We start from the raw sequence: 8,646 nt of genomic DNA, 5'->3' as shown, positions 1-8,646 counted from the left end.
ATGTTTCTTGAAAGTTATCAGGCGGAAGATGAAATGTTTGCTGAAGAAATTAAGTCAAGCCGCAGTCCTGGAACTCTGTCTGTGTCTTTTTTGGTATGGTATTTGTTAAGCGCTTACTATATGCCTGGCACTGTTCTAGGCGCTGGGGTAGATACAAGCTAATCAGGTTGGACGTGGTCCACGTCCCACATGGGGCTCACAGTCTTAATCCCCGTTTTCCAGATGAGGTATCTGAGGCCCAGAGAAGTGAAGCAATTTTCCCGAGGTCACCAGCAGACAAATGGCAGAGCCGGGATTACAACACAGGTCTTTCTGGCTCCCAACCCCGTGCTCCGTCCACCAGGCCATGCTGCTTCTCTGATCATTAGTGGTGGTGGTGAGCGCAGTAATAGTAGTAGTAATCATAGTAGTAGTAGTTCTAGTTGTCGTTGTAGTACATTTATAGTAGTAGTAGTTCTAGTAGTCATTAGTTGTTGTAGTGGCATTGTTGTAATAATATTTGTTGTTGTAGTGGCATTGTTGTAATATTTGTTGTTATAGTAGGCATTGGTGCTAACTTAATTTTGAGTGTGGGGGGTGACAAAGGAGCAGGGATTGTAGAGGGGATGGAGACTGGGAGGGGACAGAATTTGACAAGCTAGTAATCCATCAATCAGTGGATTTATTGAGCATTACTGTGTGCAGAGCACTGTAATGAGCGCTGGATAAAGTACAGTAGAGTTGGTAGATGCCATCCTTTCCCTCAGGGGGCTAATAAGTGAGGAAGCCCCCATTTTGGGTCTTTTCAGCCCCGATCCAGAACTCATCGGCCCGATCAAGGACCTGGGATGACCAAGGCTGGAAGGAAAAGTTCAGAAAGCCGAGGGGCCATTGCCCTCATCACCTCTGTGACAGGGCATCTATCATGGTAGCAGTTGCTGTGATAGTAATAGTAGTATTTCCAGAGTGCCCACTTGGTGCAGGGTGCTGTATTAAATGCCTGGGGTGTACAAAATCAATCAATCAAAGCTATCTACTGAGGGCTCACAATACGAAAGAACTAGCAGACACGTTCCCTGCCCACAATGAGCTAACAGTCTGTCCTCAGTCTACAGTCTAAAGAAATGAAACATTCCCTGCCATCAGAGAGTGCTTACTCTAATGGGGGAGACAGACAGAAAAAATGATGAACAACTGGAATTGTCAAAAGAAATCATTGGATGTTCACCGAATGAGTCCTGTAGACTGTAGAACAGTGCTTTGCACCTAGTAAGCGCTTAATAAATGCCATCACTATAAGCTCGTTGTGGGCAGGGAATGTGTCCATTATATTCTTCTAGAGTACCCACCCAAGCGCTTAGTACAGTGCTCTGCACACAGTAAGCACTCAGTAAATACAATTGATTGATTGAGATGAGCGTTTCAGAGGGCTTGAAGTTGGGAGACAGTTGCCCTTTCCCTGGGCAAAGGCTTTGTGAAAATCAGGAGAGCGAGAGGCAGGTTTGAAAGCAGACAGGCCCAATATGGGGCAATCATTATTAAAGCAAGGAACTATTTTTATTTGCGCCTCATGCAGAAACAAGTGTCAGTCACACGTTGGTCTTCTCAGCCATATTTGCATATTATTTGCTTGCACAGACATCAGTAATGCAATCTTTGAAACTGAAGGGCAGTCCTATGCATGTATTTTTAGATTCTTCCAAATACATTTGTGCGTATGTGCATTTTACGGGTAAATAGCAAGGCTAAAGGGATTTTAGAGTCTTTCCCTGAACTGTGGGGCTGACTCTTCTGTGAGTTCAAGTGTTAGTGTCTGTTCTAAAGATGCCAAAGCTTTCCATCAAAATGTCAGAAGAAGAGGCTCAGGGGCTTTCATGTTCTGGCTCTTTACAGCCAGGAAGCAGATTTTGCATCAGTCAATCAATCAGTCAATCAGCAGTATTTATTGAGCGCTTGCTCCATGCAGAGAACTGTACTAAGCTCTTGGGCGAGTACAATACAATAAAATTAGCAGCCACGTGTCTTGCCCATAATGAGCTTACAGTTTAGAGATCAATCTATTGATTAATTTATTGGTATTTATTGAGCACTTATTATGTAAATAAGTTTGTACATATTTATTACTCTATTTATTTATTTTACTTGTACCTATCTATTCTATTTATTTTATTTTGTTAGTATGTTTGGGTTTGTTCTCTGTCTCCCCCTTCTAGACTGTGAGCCCACTGTTGGGTAGGGACTGTCTCTATACATTGCCAGCTTGTACATCCCAAGCGCTTAGTACAGTGCTCTGCACACAGTAAGCTCTCAATAAATACGATTGATTGATTAACGAGCACTGTACTAAGCGCTTGGGAAAGTACAGTACAGCAGAGTTGGGAGACATGTCCCCTGCCCAGGACGAGCCTGCGGTCTGGAGGGTGTGCGTATAGTCTAGAGAGGATGCCAAATAACTCTTTTGACTTTGATCAGACAATCAGTGGTAGTTATTGAGCACTTACTGTGTGCAGAACACTGTACTAAGTGCTCGGGAGATTACAGTACAACAGAATCGGTAGACACACCCCCTGCCCACAAGGAACTTACAGTCTAGAGAGTTGATGTTTAATATTTAAGCATTTCATATTTAATATGCTGAAGACCTTTTCAAGCAGTCCTCTCTGCCTACCCCCACCAGAGTATCCTATATAAGGGGGCCTACAGAAGGTAGTGGGATAAACTGCAGAAATGTCAAGAATCAATTCGTGCTTTGAATGAAATATAAAAGGGCTTAAACCGTACGCTTTATCGCCGTAGTTTAGATCTTTATAAATACAGTAAAATACTGCCCTCATCCAATGATCTCTGAGTGTTTGCCCACAGGAACAGATAAAATCTATCTACATGAAATCCAACAGGAAAATTTGACTTGCCTGATACTCATTTTTGATGAGAAGCAGATTAGGAGCATTTTGAGGGACCTGTCAGAATTCTGCCCTTTTGACACGAAGACATATCTTCTACATCAATTCATCAAAGTAGTCTGAAGACACTGCGTTACAGGGATATTAATAAGACGCTTCTGACTAATGCAACCGTCTGAGAGGTCCTAGAAATATCCTTTGCGATTAGATTCCGTTTTTTTCCAATTTCCTTCTTTCATCCATTCATGAAGGAAAGCAGCACAGCCCAGTGGAAAGAGCATGGGCCTGGGAGTGGGAGGACCTGGGTTCTAATCACAGCGCCACCACTCACCTGCTGTGTGATCTTGGGCAAGTCACTTGACTTCTCTGTGCCTCAATTCCCTCACCTGCAGAATGGGGATTCAAACCTGTTCCCCCTTCTACTTGACGCCGTGAGCCCCATGTGGGACCTGATTATCTTGTATCTACCCCAGCGCTTAGTACAGTGCTTGGATATAGTAAGCACCAAACAAATACCCTAATTGTGATGATTATTATTATTTATTCTCCTCTTCTGCTTCCAGGCCAGTCTCAGCGGGTTTGTTCACGTTTGACCTCTCCTCCTCCGGCAGAGTCCCCGCTCAACTTGTCTTAATGCTTCTCAGTCACAGAAAATCTTTGGTGAGGAAAAAAGGCAAATTTATGGAGGACCTTCAATGCAAGTTGGAAGATGCGACTGTCTCGTAGAAGCCTTTACTTCCCGAGGTAAAAACGATTCCTGTTTGGTTTAGAACCGGCGGAATATTTTAAGACCAGGAATTGCATCTTGTTCGTGTTCAATTCCAGCTAGCGCAGGGCCCCTTTGCTGTGGATTTATGTTAATGCCTGTCTCCCCCTCTAGACTGGAAGCTCACTTTGGGCAGGGAACATGTCTACCATGCTCGGTGGAAAGAGCCCGGGCTTTGGAGTCAGAGGTCATGGGTTCAAATCCCGGCTCTGCCAACTGCCAGCTGTGTGACTTTGGGCAAGTCACTTCACTTCTTTTGGCCTCAGTTCCCTCATCGTAAAATGGGGATGAAGACTGTGAGCCCCCCATGGGACAACCTCATCACCTTGTAACCTCCCCAACGCTTAGAACAGTGCTTTGCACATAGTAAGCACTTAATAAATGCTATTATTATTATTGTTATTACTATTATTATTATTATTATTACCAACTCCTGGGTATCGTGCTCTCCCAACGGCTTAGTACAGTGCTCTGCACACAGTGAGCTCTCAAAAAAGAGAAACAGCCTGACAGCCCTGGAAGTCAGAAGGACATGGGTTCTAATCCCAGCTCCACCACTTGTCCATTGTGTGACCTTGGACAAGTCACTTCTCTATGCCTCAGTTCTCTCATCTGTAAAATGGAGATTAAGACTGTGAGCCCTGTGAGGGAACACCACTGTGTCCAACTCGATTATCTCGTGTCTACCCCAGCGCTTACAACAGTGCTTGGCACGTAATAATAATAATGATGGCATTTATTAAGTGTTTACTATGTGCAAAGCACTGTTCTAAGCACTGGGGAGGTTACAAGGTGATCAGGTTGTCCCACGAGGGGCTCACAGCCTTAATCCCCGTTTTACAGATGAGGTAACTGAGGCCCAGAGAAGCGAAGTGACTTGCCCAAAGTCACACAGCTGACAATTGGTGGAGCTGGGATTTGAACCCATGACCCCTGACTCCAAAGCCCGGGCTCTTTCCACTGAGCCACACTGTTTGTTCACGTAGTAAGCGCTTAACAAATACCGCAGTTATTATTATAAATCCCACTGATTGTTGGAATGGTGGGGGTGCATTATTTACCCTGAATTAATTTTATGAAATGATGCCTGGATATATGTTGAAAGGCGAGGGGCCCCAGAACCATTTTGTCAAAAAGTCTGATTCAAAGTCATCCGGCTTGTCTGTAAGCAACCCGGGGCGGCCTATAGGCTGACAATGAATAGAACAATTTCAGAGGATTACACTGTCCAATCTTTAAAGGGTTATTGTGGAAGCTACTAAAGCCTAAACTGTGACTGGCGATAATAACGGTTCCATTTTGAAGCTTTTATGTTGAGGAGTTCTTTTCGTATTGCTTTCCCCGACCCCCAACTGTAAACAGTTATTATGCTGAATGTCAAACATAGAAAACTGAAAGAGGAAAAAAAAAATCTTTGATCATGAAACTCAGGGTATAAAGCTGTTTTTTTAAAAAAAAGCAAAAACTATAACCCAGCAGCCTAGTATGCGATGGTTGTTGTATGTTTTATAAAAACATCAAGAAATGCTCGTTTGGAGGGAAACGTGTGGATGTGTTTTTCGGATTGAAGCGTCTCACAGACTCCTACCACGAGGGTTCATGAACCCTCTAAAAATTGCCTTTCTAATCCAAAACTAAGTTTTTCCTCCAGCAGAGTGGATCACGTTGTCCTCTCTGTTCGCACTGTGGTCACTCTTTGGTTATGGACAGTGTCCTTTGACGACAATCTAATCCAAAATCCACATCACGAATACTCGTGGTTTTCCCTGGCACATGCCTTAGCTTTTCCTTGTCTTCATTTCTCTCCATCACTCTTTCTTCAAATACTGTTCTTTGCTTTCATCTTGGGACTAGTTGAAGGTGATTGTCAATTGTCAATTTCCCAAGCTCTTCTGATGTAACTCTGGGAATCGTCCTTCAAGAACTTGTCTACGTTCCTCTAATCATTGAGTGTCGACTCTCTGTATTCCCTCCAACTTCATTAACTCTCCTTGATACTGATGTATCCCAAATCGAACATATTATCTCTAACTGTTGTTTTGTGTCAGCTCTCCAGAAAGGAAAATTATCTCATGTCTTAGGGTCACTAGGAAGAAGACGTTAAAAAAAGTGCTTAACCTTTGGAGAGTCAACCCCCCTCTAGACTCTAAGCTCCTTGTTCATTCATTCATTCAATCATATTTATTGAGCACTTACTGTGTGCAGAGCACTGTACTAAGCGCTTGGGAAGTACAAGTTGGCAACCTATAGAGACGGTGCCTACCCAACAACGGGATCACAGTCTAGAAGGGGGAGACAGACAACAAAACAAAACATGTTGACATTCATTCAATCGTATTTATTGGGCACTTACTGTGTGCAGAGCACTGTACTAAGCGCTTGGGAAGTACAAGTTGGCAACATATATGAACAGGTGTCAGGGAATGTGTCTACCAACTCAAAGTGTATTCTTTCAAGCACTTAGTACAGTGCTCTGCATTTAGTAAGCACTCGATGAATATAATTGATTGACTGGGAAAAAAATCTTCCTCCAAGACTAATTTTTGAGCACATAAAGAAGCAGTTTTCCTGCAATCCTTCTCTTAAGATGTCGTCTATCTGTGATTCACTGTACTAAGCCAAAAAAAATCAATCAGTCAATCGTATCTATTGAGTGCCTACTGTGTGCAGAACACTGTATGAAGCGCTTGGGAGAGTACAGTATAACAGAGTTGATAGACACATTCCCTGCCCACGACAAGTTTACAGTTCAGGAGGAGAGACAGACACGAATATAAATTTTTTAAAAATGGATAGCTATATAAGTACTGTGGGGCTGAGGAAAGAGTGATTAAAGGGAGAAGCAGCGTGGCTCAGTGGAAGGAGCCCGGGCTTTGGAGTCAGAGGTCATGGGTTCAAATCCAAGTTCAAATCATGGGCAAGTCACTTCACTTCTCTGAGCCTCAGTTACCTCATCTGGAAAATGGGGATGAAGACTGTGAGCCCCCCGTGGGACAACCTGATCACCTTGTAACCTCCCCAGCGCTTAGAATGGTGCTTTGCAAATAGTAAGCGCTTCATAAATGCCATTATTATTATTAAAGGGAGCAAATCAGGGCAATGCGGAAGAAAGTGGGAGAAGAGGAATTAGGGCCTCGTTAGGGAAAACCTCTTGGAGGAGATGTGCCTTCAATAAGGCTTTGAAGGTGGGGAGAGTGATGTCTGGCGGGTATAAAGAGGGAAGGTGTTCCAGGCCAGAGGTAGGATGGTGGAGAGGTAGATGAGATTGAGGTACAGTGGCGGTAAGAGCGAAATGTGTCGGCTTGGTCGGAGTAGGAGAGGAGCGAGGGGAGGGAGGCGGGGGCAAAGTGATGGAGTCCTTAGACTGGCAGAACATTTCATTTGAAAGAAGTTTTTCACAAATTATTGAAGACAATGACCCATATATTTGCACTTATTCTATAAATTTTAAAGACCTAGGGGTTTCAGAGTGCGGATTCTCCAAGATTCTGCCCACTTGCACTCATCTCCCGTCTTCCCCACCCCGGCCTCTCTTCTCCTAACAGCTCCCGTAAGGGGAGTGATGGCATTTATTGAACACCCATTGGGTGCAAGGCTTGGAAAGATATTCCCAGACCACCCAACCCATTCCCTACCTCCCCTAGGACACTCTGGCTTTTGCTTCAACTGCCCACCCAACCCTAAGCACAAGCCTACCTCTTCCAAGCCTTTATGATCCCCTTAGCCCCTCTCCTTCCCCCTCCCCTCCACCAAATGATCTCCTTCCCCGCATGGAAAACTCCACTCCCAACTTAACTCTTCGGTGCCATTTTCCGGATGAGCTCCGCCTGGCCCTGGTCAATCCCATAATTTGGAATTTGTGGATATGCATCCCCAATTTTTACGGGTTCTGCACTGATGTTGTAAAGCGAGGTCAAGCGAGCCTATGAGAATCTGCTCACTCTCTTGCTTTGCAGCGTTAAGCTCCTTGAGGAAATTAAGGAGCCCGGTCTTCTTTGAGGCTTCTTCTTCTTCTTTTTTGAGAAGCAGCGTGGCTCAGTAGAGAAGCAGCGTGGCCCAGTGGAAAGAGCACGGGCTCTGGAGTCAGAGGTCATGGGTTCAAAGCCCGGCTCTGACAATTGTCAGCTGTGTGACTTTGGGGAAGTCACTTCACTTCTCTGGGCCTCAGTTCCCTCATCTGTAAAATAGGGATTAAAACTGTGAGCCCCACGTGGGACAGCCTGATCACCTTGTAACCTACCCAGTGCTTAGAACAGTGCTTTGCATATAGTAAGCGCTTAATAAATGCCATCATTAGTATTCTTTTGGAAACCCTCAGAGCCCTGAGTTCAAAGGATGCCATGACTGTTGGGCGTCCCCAGCAAGCTTAGTGCCCTTTGGCACCCAGTTGTTGGCACCCATCTCCCTGGTGAGCCATCATTTGATTTTATTACTCCCCACACCCTCCTCACTGCCCGCGGCCCCCACTGCCTCCACCCTCCTTTAAACCTGGGCCCCTGTGGTTTCCCACCTGGTCGCCCCGATCCCCAGAAAGCCTGAATGCTTTCCTGACCAGGCGCCTCCGGCCCAGATGTGCCAATTCCACGACCCGAAATAATAGCAATAATAATAGTCCTAGTGGTATTTATTACGTGCCAGCTATGTGCTGAGCACTGGGATTGAGGCAGTGCGGTCGGATCAGGCAGTCCTTGTCCCAGAGGAAGAGGATGCAGCATGGGCTAGTAGATAGAGCCCGGGCCTGGGCGTCCGAGGACCTGGGTTCTAATCCCGGCTCAACCACTTATAGGGCACATGACCTGGGGCAAGTCACTTCATTCTCTGGGCCTCAATGACCTCATCTATGAAACGGGGATTAAGAATGTGAACCCCATGTGGGACAGGAACTGTGTCCAACCTGATTGACTTGTATCTACTCCAGCGCTTAGAACAGTGCTTGGCACATAGTTTCCTCATCTGTAGAATGGAGGGTAAATCCTACTCCCTCCTACTTAGACTGTG

At 45.1% G+C, this 8,646-nt stretch overlaps 1 pseudogene; it reads left to right on the top strand.

Moving 5' to 3' along the window:
• LOC119941261 overlaps positions 1–8,646 on the top strand; it is an 82,428-nt pseudogene continuing 73,782 nt past the window's right edge.

Source organism: Tachyglossus aculeatus, chromosome 20 (genome assembly GCF_015852505.1).
Source record: "Tachyglossus aculeatus isolate mTacAcu1 chromosome 20, mTacAcu1.pri, whole genome shotgun sequence".
NCBI classification, from domain to species: Eukaryota; Metazoa; Chordata; class Mammalia; order Monotremata; family Tachyglossidae; genus Tachyglossus; species Tachyglossus aculeatus.
Note: the sequence above shows the minus strand (reverse complement) of the source record. Positions and strands in the feature narration are given on the sequence as shown.